This window comes from Sus scrofa, chromosome 13 (genome assembly GCF_054392235.1).
Source record: "Sus scrofa isolate SSC_HxYL_T2T_F1_AM1 chromosome 13, Sscrofa_HxYL_maternal_Yorkshire_Landrace_v2.0, whole genome shotgun sequence".
NCBI classification, from domain to species: Eukaryota; Metazoa; Chordata; class Mammalia; order Artiodactyla; family Suidae; genus Sus; species Sus scrofa.
In genome coordinates this window covers 136136201-136152300 of record NC_139395.1, presented here as the reverse complement: position 1 = coordinate 136152300, position 16100 = coordinate 136136201, and the positions used below count along the sequence as shown (strand labels likewise).

General features: G+C 38.7%; 1 long non-coding RNA gene and 3 other non-coding genes across 6 annotated transcripts in view; all 4 read right to left on the bottom strand.

Annotated features, from left to right (window-relative positions):
• LOC100624963 (uncharacterized) overlaps positions 1 to 16100 on the bottom strand; it is a 55121-nt gene that overhangs the window by 32155 nt on the left and 6866 nt on the right. For 2 of the 3 annotated variants that reach the window (XR_002337768.2, XR_002337770.2), the window contains exons 2-6: positions 14369 to 14917; positions 8030 to 8187; positions 6480 to 6640; positions 6102 to 6242; positions 2891 to 3006 (exon numbers count right to left, since the gene is read on the bottom strand). This is a non-coding gene — a long non-coding RNA (uncharacterized LOC100624963). Of the gene's footprint in view, positions 1 to 48; positions 236 to 2890; positions 3007 to 6101; positions 6243 to 6479; positions 6641 to 8029; positions 8188 to 14368; positions 14918 to 16100 lie in introns of all 3 variants that reach the window. The other variant, XR_014824454.1, reaches the window with a different exon arrangement.
• On the bottom strand, positions 5145 to 5276 carry LOC146397635 (small nucleolar RNA SNORA63). The gene has a single exon (XR_014825373.1). It is a non-coding gene; the product is annotated as a small nucleolar RNA SNORA63 (small nucleolar RNA).
• On the bottom strand, positions 5879 to 6047 carry LOC146397634 (small nucleolar RNA SNORA81). The gene has a single exon (XR_014825383.1). It is a non-coding gene; the product is annotated as a small nucleolar RNA SNORA81 (small nucleolar RNA).
• Positions 6323 to 6457, bottom strand: LOC146397633 (small nucleolar RNA SNORA63). Its single transcript, XR_014825375.1, has one exon. It is a non-coding gene; the product is annotated as a small nucleolar RNA SNORA63 (small nucleolar RNA).

The window sequence follows — 16100 nt, the reverse complement described above, 5'->3', positions numbered from 1 at the left end:
ACATAACTGTTGCAGGTGAGGGAACATGACATAGTCCAAATTGAGTACCTTTTCTCTGAGGTTGGTTCTTGGAAGAATGGGCTTAACCAACCAGGAGCTAAGGTCCAGCTGCCAGTGAAGTGAAAGTGAAAAGTCCTTGTTGCTAGAGCGGGGCTGCTAGGGAAAAAGGGCACAGGGATAGCTGGCAAAGCAATCTTGGCCAGGTGCCACAGATCTTCGTAAAACTATAAAACTCCTAGAAAATAACATGAGAGAAAATCTTGATGACTTTGGGTTTGATGGTGACTTTTTAGATGAAATACCAAAGGCAGGAAAGCTACTGACTTTGGACTTCATTCCAGGTGGAAAGAAAAGCTATTGAATAATTTATATTTTTATGAGATCACTCTGATGGTAAATGGACTGGATAAAGGAAGACCAAGGGCAGGGCAGAGAAACAAATTTGGAGATCATTGCCAAAGTCTGGATAAGAGAAGGAGGTACAAGGTGATGCGCTAAGCAGCCCTGGAGAAAGATAATAAGTTTGGGTTTGAACATATTGAAGTGCCAGAGTCATCAAACTAAAAACATCCAGGGAGTGGTTTTGGTCTGATGCTTGAAGGAGCACACAAGTAGCCTAAGAAGAGTGTCGAGAGAACAGCAGAGGGCCACATACATAGGATGAAGGAACGTGAGAGTGGGCCTCTGGGAGGCAGAAGTGTTAGGAGGCTATTGAGTTCAAGAAAGAAATTAAAGGTGTCTTTAGATGGAGAAAATGGTTGACTTTGATCATGATAAAATTCACATTATTAAACAGGGCTGTGAAGGTCTTCTAGTAAATTCTGTAGTTATTTATACCTTTTCCTAAAACGAGTTATGTTTGTTTGGTTTTGTCTCATCTTTATGTAGTTCTTGTTTGGTTTTGTCTCATCTTTATGTAGTTCTCTTCACCTGCCTTCCAGTCTTTGTAGGGAATGGATGTTGGGGTAGATGCCATCCCCTACATCTCATTCTTTAGGATCTCTTTTCAAAAATTTACTTCCTGAAGACAGTGATGACTTTTAATTGATCTGATACATCCAAGGATTCTTGCATTTGTCTTATTTGCCACAGCAGCAGTTTTATGATAAGGAAGGTGGTATAAACAAAGGATGTTACCCACCATTCCAGTTCTACAAGGGCAAGTCATTAGCTATTGCAGTCACTGAAATGCCGTGCACTCTGAAAGGAATTCAGGCTGAAGCATTTTGCTTTTTGATATAAAGGACTCTAGATAGCTAAGACAGCATATCTAAGGAAGAATTTCAATGACCCCAGATTTTTGCATCTTCTCATACATAGATAAGCACTAAAATCATTAACTTAACTTGAGATATCTGGAGGTTTCTGGTGTATGTGATTAGCAGTAGAGATATATGCTTGACTATATATATTTCCTAGCCAAAACATTTCATATATATATACACTGGCTCCCCTGCACCCTCCCACCTCTTCAGAGCCACTCCTCAGAGCTACCTGAGAGACTGTCTCCCAGGCTACACTCCTCAGTAAGGTCCCTGAATAAAACTGAAACTCACTGCTTTTTCACGGTGCCTTATTTTCCAGTGGACAGTGGCAAGCATCAGTACTAGGACTGAGAAACGACAGGGGCGCTGCTCTTCCCTAGAAATTCATTATCATATTTTTTTTTTCTGTGATGCCAATCAAAACAACTGGTGGGATATTCACTAAGTAGTTCTTCTGACAAATTAAAAATGATGGTCAAGAAAAAGACTGCTTGATAATTTGTGAGAAGGAGAAAACAAGGATCATACTCATTCCTTCTACAACAGAGCGTACCATAGCAACTCTGTGTTATTGTTATGGAAAAATAAGTTTATTGATTGGTTTATTAACAAAAAAATCTTGGCTGTTGAGTAACTATGGGGCCTATACCAGGAAATGTTTGCCACATCAGAAGAGGGTGCCATCTTACACTCTAATACTTCTTTTTTCTTAAAGAAGTAGATAATGCTTAGCAGATGGTGCTGATGAAATTTGCAACTAATCAGTCTTTGTGCTACTGCCAAGCAGCAGCTAACTTGGAACCATTAAACTTTTCATGAAAAAACATATTTGTTAGAACAAAATTACACACAAACATCCCATCCTTTGTATGTAATTTTGTGACTAGAAAAAATATTTAGAGTGCTGTTTTATCTTTTTCCTTTGAAAATATGAAGTTATGGCAAGAAGTACAAATGTTTAGGAATAAAGGCCAAACACTTTTAAAGAAAAATATACTTCATTGTAATTTGCTGAACATTCAATATGCAATATAGCGATTTTTCTGAGATTTAACCATAGGATATGATTGTTGCTGGTGCTTAGCAAAAGACTCTAGTTTACACTTACCACTAACAAAATAAATGCCTTACTGAATAAAAATGATACCAAACAAAATGAATTCAAATATTTTCTTAAAAAATAATTTTAAAGTTCATTCTACTCAGCCTGATGACTAACACAATAATGGCAGATACACTAGTTTAAACACTGAAGGCACATATCTTTCAGTCTGTAAGTATATTATTAGATGATAACAAATACTCAATATAATTATTATTTAGATAACTAGGAAATAAATTGCTAAGGAAGATGTTCACAATCCCTTAGACCCAACCAACAATCTAACTCTAAAGAGGATAAAGGCAATGACTTTCCTCAAAAGAGCTCATGACTAAAGTTGCTTTGCAGCAAAATCTATATTTTTGATCCGTTATGAGCATTGAAACAAGCTTCAAATATTCCTCCCGCAACCCCCCCACCCCCTGCAAAAGAAGCACAGTGCACATCATGATCACCTGCACTGCAACAGCAAGCATCACATTCAAAACCATTTCATCCCAGGATTTAATAAGGTCCGTCATACCCACTGGCGTTTCCTCCACTGCAGTATTGTAGAAAGTATCAGTATCACAAAGAACCTCCTTGTCTTCTTCAACACTTACGGCCATTGCTTTCCTCCCAAATCAACTCTGAACAATTCTGAACAAAAGAAAAATTATTAATCAGAATATCACATATCAAATACTACATAAACTACTAATGATATGAGCTACTTGTTAACCATCAGTGGCTGTTTATTTGCCAAGATTATACTCAGAGAGCTTCTAATTGGAGCACTAAATGCTAATCACACTATCTAGGGAAAAGAAAAGATTTCTTTTGTAGTTAGTTCAAAAAGACTTGTCTAGCTGCAAGACCAGATGCCATCAGGCAGCTTGAGTGTTACTGCTTTCAAAGCTGACTTTGGTGCTGTGTTTGAGGCAGTGAAATTAAAGGCTGTATCTAAGTGAGCCAAGAGCAGGTATCTGCCTGGGACAGACATAAACACCAGGGACAAAACAAAAGGAGCAGTTGTGTAATCCATTTTGACACACTTTTGGAACTATAAACTGAAAATATAAACTCTGGAAAGTTAACTGTTGCTTGGTACTATGCTGTCCAATGCAATAGCCAGTGATTACATGTGGCTATTAAAACTAACTAAAATTAAATAAAATAGAAAATTCAGTTCCTCAGTTGCATTAACCACATTTCAGTAGCCATATGTGGTCAGTCATATGTGCTGGGCAGAGCAGTTATAAAACATTTCCATCACTGAAGGAAGTTCTATTGGACAGTCTTGGTCCATGGGGGGATACCTCCCCAAATGGGTTATGGTAACCCATATTTATCACTGCTTTCTGCTCAGTTCACCTCATATGCTGTAACACAAATGACAGAGTTATATTCACCACCACAGCTCTCTACTAAAACAGATGACAGAACCAATCAAAAAGGTCTTGGCTGAAGCAACTTAAAATATCAAATAGTCAGGACAAGAGAAAAAAAAAATGTAAATACTGACTTGCTCTTTATCCAAACAACATGCTATTTCACTGATGAATCTATGTCCTAAATCAGGCCAATGTATTTCTGAGCATCAGCTCATCATCTATTCTTATCGACTACTATATTTTTGGACAATGTTATTTTTACATTAGTAGCAAGACATAATTCAATTTATTTAGTGAGAAAGCTACTATAACTAAGCCAGGGTGAATATAAATTGCTACCAGAAAATGCCAAGAAAACTTCAATTTAGAGGAATCACCAAGAAAATACAAGATGTGAGCAATACAACTAAACAACCAAAAAAAAAAGTGTGTAAGTTAAGACAACCAGATCTAACAGCATTATTAATTTGCCCTTTGAATATCAACTGTATGAAGTCCAAAATCTGGGCTATAGTTCACACTGTTTTCCCATTGTGTTCGGATCAACCATGAATCTTTGCAACTACAATTTAAATATAACATCATGTTACTCCATTTCCTGATTCATGCAATATGATTTTCAAGGTTGTCTGGCTGACAAACCATATTTGAAAAGCGTTACATGAATTTATTTTACTGGAATAAAAGCAGGTAATTCAATGAAGATGACAAATACTCAGCTGAGAATATAGTTTTCACAAGTAGTGGGCAGATCACAGTTTGTAACCACAGACATTAGTTGTACACAAAAATCATAAGCCTGAGATAAGATACAATATATTCAAATTCTGGTTCAAAAAGCAACTTTTACACATTTTTTCAGGGCACAAAATAGTAATGAACAGTACGTAAATCACACAGTTCACTTGAGCTGACAAAGATGATGAAAAATCTTCCCCTTGAAACCAATATTTAGTAGATAAATGTTGTAATTAAATTAAATGCCAGTAAGTCAGTAGTACTCAAAAGTGGTTTGTCCCTTATCTGAATTCCTTCTTGGTAATGCCTCTTTCCTTCTATCACCACCTGAAAATATTAATAAGCCTCAGCTCTCAGGAGTCATTTGTTAAGTCAGGACTTAAACTGATAAACGTGGAGTTCCTATTGTGGTTCAGTAGAAACGAATCTGACTAGCATCCATGAGAACACAGGTTTGATCCCTGGCCTTGCTCACTGAGTTAAGGATCTGGCACTGCAGTGAGCTGTGGTGTAGGTCAGAGACATGGCTCAGGTCTGGTGTTGCTGTGGCTGTGGTGCAGGCCGGCAGCTGTAGCTCCGATTAGACCCCTATCCTGGGAACCTCCATATGCCTTGGGTGAGGCCCTAAAAAAAAGAAAAAAGAAACCAATAAACATGTATGAGACCATGTATGAGACTACACATCCCTGGCTGCTAGGGCACCACTGCGGACAGGGCTTGGAAGGAAACAGTCTTATTTTGAGCAGGCAGCAAAGACAATGTAGCACTTCACAGCTACATTGTAACTATATCCTGCTTCAGTTTATTAAGGAAATAGATTTTAAGTGTTTTAATACTAGGGAAGAACAGCTCTTGCCACAACAGAAACTGAAATTCCTGGCATGCATTTTCTCAGAGCCAGTCTACCCTTTGCCTGGTGCTCTGAAGAACAGCTTGTGCACTGGCTGGTCTCTCATATGTCACAAAGAGCATACTATTCCTTCCCTACAGTATTTCAGAGAGGAAAATGTTAATTCAGATGAGTCAGAATAAAAAGCCATTTAACTTATTCTTTTTTTTTTTTTTGTCTTTTTGCCTTTTCTAGGGCTGCTCCCTCGACATATCGACATATGGAGGTTCCCAGGGTAGGGGTCCAATTGGAGCTGTAGCCGCCGGCCTATACCACAGCCACAGCAACGCGGAATCCAAGCCTCATCTGCAACCTACACCACAGCTCACGGCAATGCCGGATTCTTAACCCACTGAACGCGGCCAGGGATCGAACCTGTAACCTCATGGTTCCTAGTTGGATTTGTTAACCACTGAGCCACGGTGCGAACTCCACATTTAACTTCTAATTCTCACCCCTACTATTGGAAGGAACTAGTTGGAAATTCATTCTATTAATTCTGCCTAAATAGGGATATTACCAAATCTTAGAACAAAATACCATGGAGTTACCTGTAGTTTTTCTACTATCTGGTATAGTTGTTTGTCTCCTTGTTTTTACTCTGTCAGCTTTATTACGAGTACTAAGACAATGCAGATACTGGTTTCTACACTTTTAGCACAGAGCTTAAATAAGAAGTTTTAAAAAAAAATCTTGGCTATACAGTTTATATAAGTCAATTAGAGGAACATTACCCTCTTTCAAAATTATTGTAACATTTTGGCCTTTTCAAAGTTCAGTTCTTCCTTCTTCACCGGAATTTGAAATGGATCTCTTGGGAACTTTTTGATGATTTTCAATATATCGATTAGCATTAAGGCAGAAAACAATACAGCCTTAAAAAAAGAGACAACAGCTAATTATGTTGACATATCAATTAAGCAGATATAACATTTTTCATAATAATATAGAAATAATGTTTGAGACCAAGCGTCCCTGTCTTACTACAGAATGGAGTTAGACAGAGATTGTAGGAAACAATTGCTTTTGGCAGGGGAAATGACAATATAGCACTTCACAGCTATATCGTAACAGTTAACCTAACCTGCCAGCTGCAGAAAAATCATACACACCTGAATCCAGATTTGATTTCCGGTAAATCTCATGGATTTGACCTTTAATCCTTTGGCTCAACATTTTTACTGAATTCATCCAAAACAAGCATCTTGATCCATTTTGTAAAACGAAAAAAAGTCTTACTTAACAGTGGGTTGCCGAGACTTTCTTCTAGAGACTACAAAATGGAAGGAGACAGAGGAAGAATGACTTTTTAAAAACCTCACAAATGCTACCTCAGCCATGATCAAGGTCAACATCAACAGTAATAACCCTTGATAGAGTGAGATGAAAATGGTACCTCTGTGGCCTTCCTGCTGCCCCTCTCCCACAAAACCAAACCCATAACTACAGTCTAATCTTGAGAAAAAAAAAATCAGACAAATTCTAATACAAGGGCATCCTACTAAATACCCATACTTCTCAAAATGATCAAGGTCATCAAAAACAAGGAAAATCTGAATAACTGCTACAGTCAAGGAGAGCTCAAGGAGACATAACAATTAAATGTCATGGGTTATCCTCAGTGGGTTCCTGGAACAGAAAAAGGACATTAGGTGAAAACTGAGGAAATCTGAATAAATTCTGGACTTTAGTTCATGATATGTGTCAAAGTTAGTTCATTAATTTTATTTTTTTGTCATTAATTTTAACAAATGTAGCATACTAATGTAATGTTATGTTAATAATAACATTATTAATGTTAATAATATAGGAATCTGGGAACTCTCTTTTCCATTTTTCTGTAAACCTAAAACTGTTCTAAAAAATAAAGCCTATTAAGGAAGAGCCTGGAAGGGAAGATGGCAGAGGAGTAAGATATCACACTCACTTTCTCCCACAAATACATCAAAAAACCACATGATTCACACAGAACATTTACTGAATGCTGACAGAAGAACTTAAACCTCCAAAAAAGGGCAAGAAACCCTCCACATTACTTGGTAGGACAAAAGGAAAAAAAAAAAAGAAAGAAAGAAAAGCCTGGAGTTCCTACTGTGGCACAATGGAATCGTTGGCGTCTCTGTATAGCCAGGAAGCAGTTTTGATCCCCAGTCCAGGAGAGTAGGTTAAAGAATCCCGCTTGGGAGTTCCAGTGGTGGCTCTGAGGAAACGAATCTGACTAGAATCCATGAGAACACAGGTTCAATCCCTGGCCTCTCTCAGTGGGTTAAGGATCCAGCATTGTCGTGAGCTGTGGTGTAGGTGCAGACGTGGCTCGGATCTGATGTTGCTGTGGTGCAGGCCAGCAGCAGCAGCGCCAGTTCGACTCCTAACCTGGGAACCTCCATTTGCCTTGGGTGAGGCCCTAAAAAAAAAAAAAAAAAGAAAGAAAAAAAAAAAAGAAAAAAAAAAATCCAGTTTGGCAACTGCGGCTTAGATCTGATCCCTGGCCCAGAAACTCCATATGCCATGGGGTGGCCAAAAAAGAAAAGAAAAGCCTTATAAATATTCTAAATATTCATGCATGGCAACTGACTTAAATGATCAGGCTAATTATTTCCCCTCCCTTACCCCAAATATATATGGTTAAACAAGGCCCTAGGAAAAATACAGCAATACTTACAAAGATATCTTCTATTTAACATATCAATGCTCTCCCTGGACGTTGTGTGCTGCCTCCTCTATCAGCCTGCAGGTTTTGCATTTCATTGGGAGCACTGATTCCACACAAGGCAGGCACAGACAAGTTGCTCCCATATAGTCTCCAAATGCCAAAACTGCCTATTGGATGTAAAAGTCAAAAGCTTAAATTATTACATAAAGGTTCCATCCAATATCTTTCAAAGAACATGGCTAAATGCTAAGCTGTTCATATTTAGTTTAAAATTCTGGTTTGCAAATAGCTTTTATGCAGCACAACACAGAATTACTTCTGAAATTAAAATGCAGACAAACCGCTTCAGGATAAAATCCCTTTAAGCATCTCACTTTTAATTACATTTTTGTGCCTTTGCAAACTTGGGATCCTTAGTTTCCTAGAGATACCAGCCAGGTAATGAAAGAACCAAAACAAACATTTCCTACATTATTCTTTTACATGTAAGATGTGTAAATAGGGAAACAAGCTCTACATTTACAGCTCCAAGGCAAATCGTTCTGATATGTATTCACTGACTAACGCTCACTTTAAAAATTAGTATCTTCTCAATAGAAAAACTCACCCACTGCTTTGATCTTAATAAAGCCTTCAGTTTTGTTAAGAAAAGCTTTATTTCATAGCTAACACAGCAGTAAGCTTTGAAAACAGCACAGGCAACAGATGTATCACAAGTAACAAAGATTCCCAATTACAGATCATTGCAGTTTTCATGCTGCAAAACAGCATGTAAAACTGAACACCACCACCAATGCATGGATCCTGTTTACCCTGAAAGAGAGCTTTAGTTTCTCAGTCTGTTGAATACAACCCTACAAATTGTAAATGCAAATCTAGTTCTTGTTTAATTTGAAACAAAAACTCTAAGCATGCGTGGACAATAAATAAAACGAAGGTCCTTTATACTAAGTCTTAAGCTGTTCTTGACTTTTATAAAACCTGAAGCTTCTGGGAATATGCCCCCCTGGGGTGAGCCTTTCATCAGTGACTGAAGATGGGAATGTAAATACACCAGCTGGCTGGCTCTCTGGTGAGGACAACCCCAATGACTGACTGCACTGATTTCAGTTTTTCTGTGGCCTTGAGCCACCTCCAGGGGAACAGGCTTGAGAGCACACTCTGTCCAGACTCTCATTATAATACACAACATTACTTTTGTGGTATTTCTTTCAGAAATGTGTAGGCTGTCAGAAAAAAAAAAAAAAAAAATTGAGGGATATTCACCAAAGAAACTGGCCTACATGCTCAGTGAGTGACACCATCCTCTCCTCTTGTTTTGAGTATCAAGTAGAGCTCTCCATTGCTGATGCATCATGAATACCAAAACTCCCGTCATCATCTAGTCTTATTAAAGACAAAGAGTGAGGAAGTGTTCCAGAATGAGGCAGACCAAAGAGACATGGTGACTAAATCCAATGTGTGAAACTGAATTAGATTCTAGACCACTAAAACCCCATTTTTTCTGTTCTGTTCTTTTATTTATTTATTTATTTATTTTTGTCTTTTTGTTGTTGTTGTTGTTGCTATTTCTTGGGCCGCTCCCGCGGCATATGGAGGTTCCCAGGCTAGGGGTTGAATCGGAGCTGTAGCCGCCGGCCTACGCCAGAGCCACAGCAACGCGGGATCCGAGCCGCGTCTGCAACCTACACCACAGCTCACGGCAACGCCGGATCGTTAACCCACTGAGCAAGGGCAGGGATCGAACCCGCAACCTCATGGTTCCTAGTCGGATTTGTTAACCATTGCGCCACGACGGGAACTCCCTGTTCTTTTATTTTTATTTTTTGTAAAATACACATACACGTTAGTTTGACAACTGGCTAAATCTTAATAAGGTCAGCAGATTAGATAATATTACATCAAAATTAATTTCTTGATTTTGATAATTGTACTATGATGTAAGAGAATGTATTTTACACATACATTTTACTTTGTTATTTTGCAGTTGATGTCTCTCCTCATTCGGCATAGCACCTTTTCTTTTTCACTAAACTTTCTTCTTTCATTAAGAGAGGTATCAGGAGTACCCACTGTGGCACAGCAGAAACAAATCCGACTAGGAACCATGAGATTGCGGGTTCGATCCCTGGCCTTGCTCATTGGGTTAAGGATCCGGCGCTGCCATGAACTGTGATGTAGGTTGCAGACGAGGCTCGTATCTGGTGTTGCTGTGGCTATGGTGTAGGCCGGCAGCTATAGCTCTGATTAGACCCCTAGCCTGGGAACCTCCATACGCCGTGGGTGCAGCCCTGAAAAGCACAAAAAAAGGAAAAAAAAGAGGTATCAGTTTCCAAATACTCAATTATAACTGAGCTTTGTATTGCATTGTGAAAGTACCCACACTGTTGTTTGTTTTTGGTATGTTATCACATGTCTGTTAATTGATGTTCCAAAGTTTTATGGGAAATGTGGCTTCAACTCCATGTCTTCAAGTCACTGAAGGATTTGCAAACTGAGTTATCATTTTCTGGTATAGTATGCAATCTGTCTTTACATTCTTATTTAACAGTTCCGGTAAGTTTTATCACCATATTTCCCATCAAGTTGATATACAGTTTTCATCCACTATTTTAATACTACCATATCTACTTGTCATTGTGTCGATCCTTATGAGGGCTAGGATTTATGGAATATAAAAATGGGAGAACTGTGTCAATGGAGAAATGAAACTAAGTGTCAATCATTTGAAACCAAACTGTCAACCAGTTATCTTATGTTTTAAGGCAAAATTGCTCTAAAGCCACTTAGCTATGCAGCAAAAATGTCTACAGCAAAGATGCTTATGGCAAAAATACCAGATATGTACCACTAATGTTTGAATCTTGAATAAGCTAAGAACTACTAAATTGTAAATTTTAGGGTAACCCATATGGTATGAGAATTATTCAATTACAAAAAAATTTTTTTTAAAGAAAAAGAGGAAGGCTACTTAGGTTAAAGCATTTGACCAGATGATGGTGTTTTTGACTTTAGGGTGGTATTGGGCAGAATGAATGAAGTAGATTAAAAACCAAGCAGGTAATACAATTAATAGCATTTGGTGATTACTTAGATGTGAGTGGAACAAGATGAGGAGAGGAAGAGATGTTCAAAGACTCCCAGATTTCTGACATTAACTTTATAAGCAACAGCTTTATACTCTATTGGGTTATGACAGTCTGTAGGAAAGGCAGGGTTAGCACAGGATTGTGAGTTCAGTTTCAAATATATTGAGTTTGGGCTATCTGTAGCACATTAAGTGGAGAGGTTGAGTAGGCAGTTGAATACACATGTATGATGTTCAGAAGAAAATGTGAGGTAGAAGTTTGGGAGTAGATGAGATCCAGAAGATCCCACTTCCAACATAAAGTGTTGAGGAATTCCAACATCTAAGGGTCTGGTAACCACAGAGAGACTGAGAAAGAAAGGAGAGAAGAGTACAAAGAAAACAAAACTTACTTATAAGGGAAGAGCCAAAAGAATTTATTCTTAAAAGGAGGGAGTGAACTATAGAAGGGGTTGGCAATCTTTTTCTGTAAAGAGCCAGATAGATGAAAATATTTTAGTTCAAAGGCCATATAAGAACATGCTGAAGCTATATTTGGTCCACATGCTACAGTTTGCCCGAACACTGGTTTAGGGTATGAAATGTTGCCTAACAGGTCAGAAGTCCATGGGATTGAGGGACAAGGAAACTATTGGGACCTTAGCAGGAATAGTTTCAGCAGAGGGGTGAGGATGGAAGAACAACGGGAACAGGTTGCCAAGAGAATGGGAAGTAAAGAAATAGAAACATCAGGGCAGACGGTTCTTTAAAACTGATTACAAATGGGAGAAGAAATCGAGTATTAGATGGGTGGAAGAATGGTAACTGACAACTGTTCCCTGAAGAAGGGACTGCAGGAATGAATATTTACATGCGGATGGGAAGGATTTAGAGGCAGTGGCTGACCATCCAGGTGACATAAGGGATAACTGATGATAAAGGTCCCTGAGATAGTAAGGAAGAATTCAGAACACAGGCAAAGGTACTAGGATTCAGTGAAAGCTGGATGGATGCAGATGAAGGTCAGTGGGCAGATTTTCCAGCAGGAAATTCAGAAGCTCAGGTACTCAATTTTCTCAATAACACAGAGGTCACTTAGTGAGAATGGCTTTCAAAGGATGTCAGAAGCTTGAAAGAAGTGAAGAGGATTTGAAACCGCAATTGCATAAAAAGGAAGAATGAGTGGTTAGAGAAACACAGTGGGCCTGCTGTGCGGTGTGAAAGTCCAGGTGAAGGTGACTACCATGAATTTATTTTAGTACCAAGTCTTTCCAGTGTGAAAGTTTCTCCAGCTCTTCTGGGAAGCCTGCAGCAGGAACAAAAAATCCAAATAGTTGGATTCATCCATGGAGGAATTTTTTCGGGTGGATAAGAGTTACAGTAATCGGTAGCATTTATAAACCTTGGGGATGGTGGGGTAGGTTTTCATTTGTTTTGATTTTAGAGATAAAGCAAGGCTCAGATGTGTTCAGTGACTTGTTTACAATTATTTGGATAATAGTCCATAGTTGTTAATTTCAATTTTCACAATTCCACATTCCCTTCAAGGTAGTAGAAAGCTTTTGTAGTTTTTTAGAGAAAAACTGAAAAAAGTTCCCAAGAGGAATTTTAGAGAATAGTTTGTAAGTGAACTAAGTTAACACTGTAAACACTAAGGAAATAAGACAATATACAAAGAAATATAAAATCCCTACAAAGCTTGACATTTGGTTTTTAAAACATACTAAGTCTACCTCACCATAAACAGCCACTGATCATAGACCTATTTTCTGGCTTTACCCCTCACCCTGTAGTTATTTTCTCTCCGTTGGTGCTTGGTAAGTTTTCTTCCTGTTTATAACACAATGAAAATGAAAATCATATAAAATTATACATGAGGAGCAATTACTGAGACTGATATACAAATATTTTATTCTATTAACTTGGCTTACAGATAGTTGATTTAGTGAAACTGGTATATTATCTAAAATATCTCTTTTATTATTGAATAGTACATTTCACTGAAATTCACAATATTCATAATATTCTTAATTACTGGCTTTTTTCAACTTAAAACTAAAATTAAAACATTTAATTATCTAATGATTTATGCCAAAATCCACATTATACTCAAAGTATAATGGCAAATCATAGCTAAAATTAATTAATTTAAATGTTCCAGGCACTTGATAAGAATTTAGTACAACAACCCTACGAAGTGGTTATAATTACTATTTCTTTTTTAAAAAGAGCAAACAGAGGCCCAGAGAGATTCTGTAACTTACCTACTGCATCAAAGTGTTCGTGAAGCTAGGCTTTGAACCGAGGTATGTCTCATTTCAGAATACCCTATACTGCCTTAATCACTATGCTTACAGAGATGTATGGGTCTACTGTATGAACATAACCTTGTTCACTGATGTCAAAGTCAAATGATATGCTATTGTGATTTAATAATATAAAATATACTTTCATCATCATATAGTAAATCAATATTCCTTGACAGTTTAATACAGTTTCTTCCCCCAAATATAAGGTAAATGCCACAGCAGAGAACCTGAATATAAAACAACTCTATAGCCCCTCTGAAAGATAAATTGGCTTTTATTAAGGAGATTCATTCTAACAATTGGACGAGCTCTCCATGAGTCTTTCCTTGAATTGCACACCTGACGAGAGATAGCAGAATTGAAATGGGCTTTTAAGGTATCCCAGCCTGGTTACTTACTAGTTGCATAACCTTGAGCAAGACCCTTTGGGGTTCATCAGAACATGGATTATAACACTCCCCATACTGGGAGTGCTATGAAAGGATACCGTAAATAGGAGGTACATAAATGCTATTTTTGCCTAGGATTGCCAGGTAAAAAACAGGATGCCCAGTTAAATTTCAGACAGTTAACAAATGATGTTTTTATATTTTAATTTTATTTGATATCGGACACATATTATACTAAAGAATTATGTATTGTTTATGTGAAATTTAAATTTGAACTAGCATCCTGTATTTTTACTGCTAAATATGACAACCCTACTGGCAAGCCCAGCTCCATTCCCCCCAACCCCCACCCCTAAGAGGAGAAACTAGGGCAAAGGGCGGGCTCAGGAGAGAACCAGGGGAGAGGGAAGAAAAGGAAGGGCTTGAGTGTGGGAGGACTCCCTCTCAGGGGTGGGACCGAAACCCGAATCCCCTGACAAGGAGATTCTACCAAACCTCTCAGGAGGTTCTCTCTTGTCGCTGGAGCGGGCCAAACATCCTACGCCCCCATCCGCTGGGAAGGAGCAACCGCCCCTCCACCCACCGTTGCCTCGGCAGCAGCAGCAGCAGCAGCAGCACCGGGCTCCGGACACCGGTTCCTCTCAGACGCCGCCAGCAGCACCGATACCACAGAGGCCGCCGCCATGTCCCAGGAGCCTGGACGCATGTGGATGTGTGGCTGCGTCTCAAATGTCACCCAAATCGTCCCTCCAGGCGGTATGGAAGTCTCTTGTCCTCCTCTGGCCACCGTCCAGTCCGAACCAAGGAACAGGCCAATCCGAGCGAGGCATTCGGGAGAGGGCGTCACCACTGAAGCCAATCAACGAACTGCCAGGGCTGCAGTGGCGGCGACGGGCTGATTGGGCTGTGCCCAGTGGGAGTGGTCCCTGCTTCCTCCACCTCCTGGGTTCGGGTCCCAGCGGGGTGGGGGGGCTGCTGTCCTCAGGCCCCTTAGATTGCCTGGATGTCTGTTGCATGTTTCTTCCTGTGGTCCGTGGGGTTCTTTTCCTCTCGTGGGCTCCAGAGCGATGAGCCCTTCATGACCTTTAATTTTTAGAGTTTTCTGAGGGGGGGAGAAGAGAGGGTAGCTGTCCTAATACACAAAAAGGTGTGGGGGAAGAAGAACACAAAGTTTTGTTTTCAAAAATGTGAAAAACATGTATTTTAAAAAATCCTCCTCTTAATTGTCTCAAAGTTGAAATTACACGATTTTAAGATAGACTTAATTTTCTTCTATAATGCTTTTTAAATTGAGATCTAGTTGGCACACAGCATTGTGTTGATTTGATACCTTTACAAACACACACATGTACACTGCTAAGATCTTTAGCCCGTTTTAAAAATTAGGTTATTCTTACTATTGAGTTTTAAGAGTTCTTTGTGTATTTTAGATAACAGTCCTTTTTTTTTTTTGACAGATATGTCTTTCATAAATATTTTCTATCAGCTTCTTCTCTAATTCTCTTAATGGTATCTTTCACACAGCAGAAAATCTTACTTTTAACGAAGTCTATCTTATCAATTCTTTCTTTCATGAATTGTGCCTTTGGTGTTGTACCTAGAAAGTCCTCACCAAACCCTAGGTCATCTAGCTTATCTTATTTTATAGGAATATTATAGTTTTGTATTTTACATTAGGTCAGTGATCCATTTTGAGTTAATTTTTATGAAGGGTGCTATGCACACACACGTATATATTTACAAGTAGATGTATAGGTGCTCCAGCACTGTTAAAAAGACTGTCTTTGCTATATTGTGTTCCTTTTGCTCCTTTGTCAAAGATCAAGTGACTGTATCTATGTTGATGTATTTATGGGCTGTCTATTCTTTTCAGTTGATCTGTTTATCTGTTCAGTGGCCAATACCACACTAATGTTGATTACTGTAGATTTACAGCAAGTCTTAATGTTGGGTAGTGTCAGTCTGCCAACTTTGTTCTTCTCCTTCAGTTTTGTGTGTGTTGGCTACTTTAAGTCTTTTGTCTCTCCATATAAACTTTACAATCAGTTTTTAAATATCAATAAAATAACTTGCTGGGATTTTGATTGCAATTGAATTGAATCTATAGATCAAGTAGGGAAAACCTGATATTCAATGTAAGGTCCTAGTAGAACTCCTGGAGATAAAATTCATAAACATGTCCCCCTCCCCACTCAAGACTGGGTCCCCCTGGAGTTTTTACCTCTCAGCTTTTTCTACACTGAGCCCCCAACAATCCATCAACTAAAGTTCAGGTTTCCCTACCCCAGCAATGGTTCCTGCAGAAGTTGCTGCTT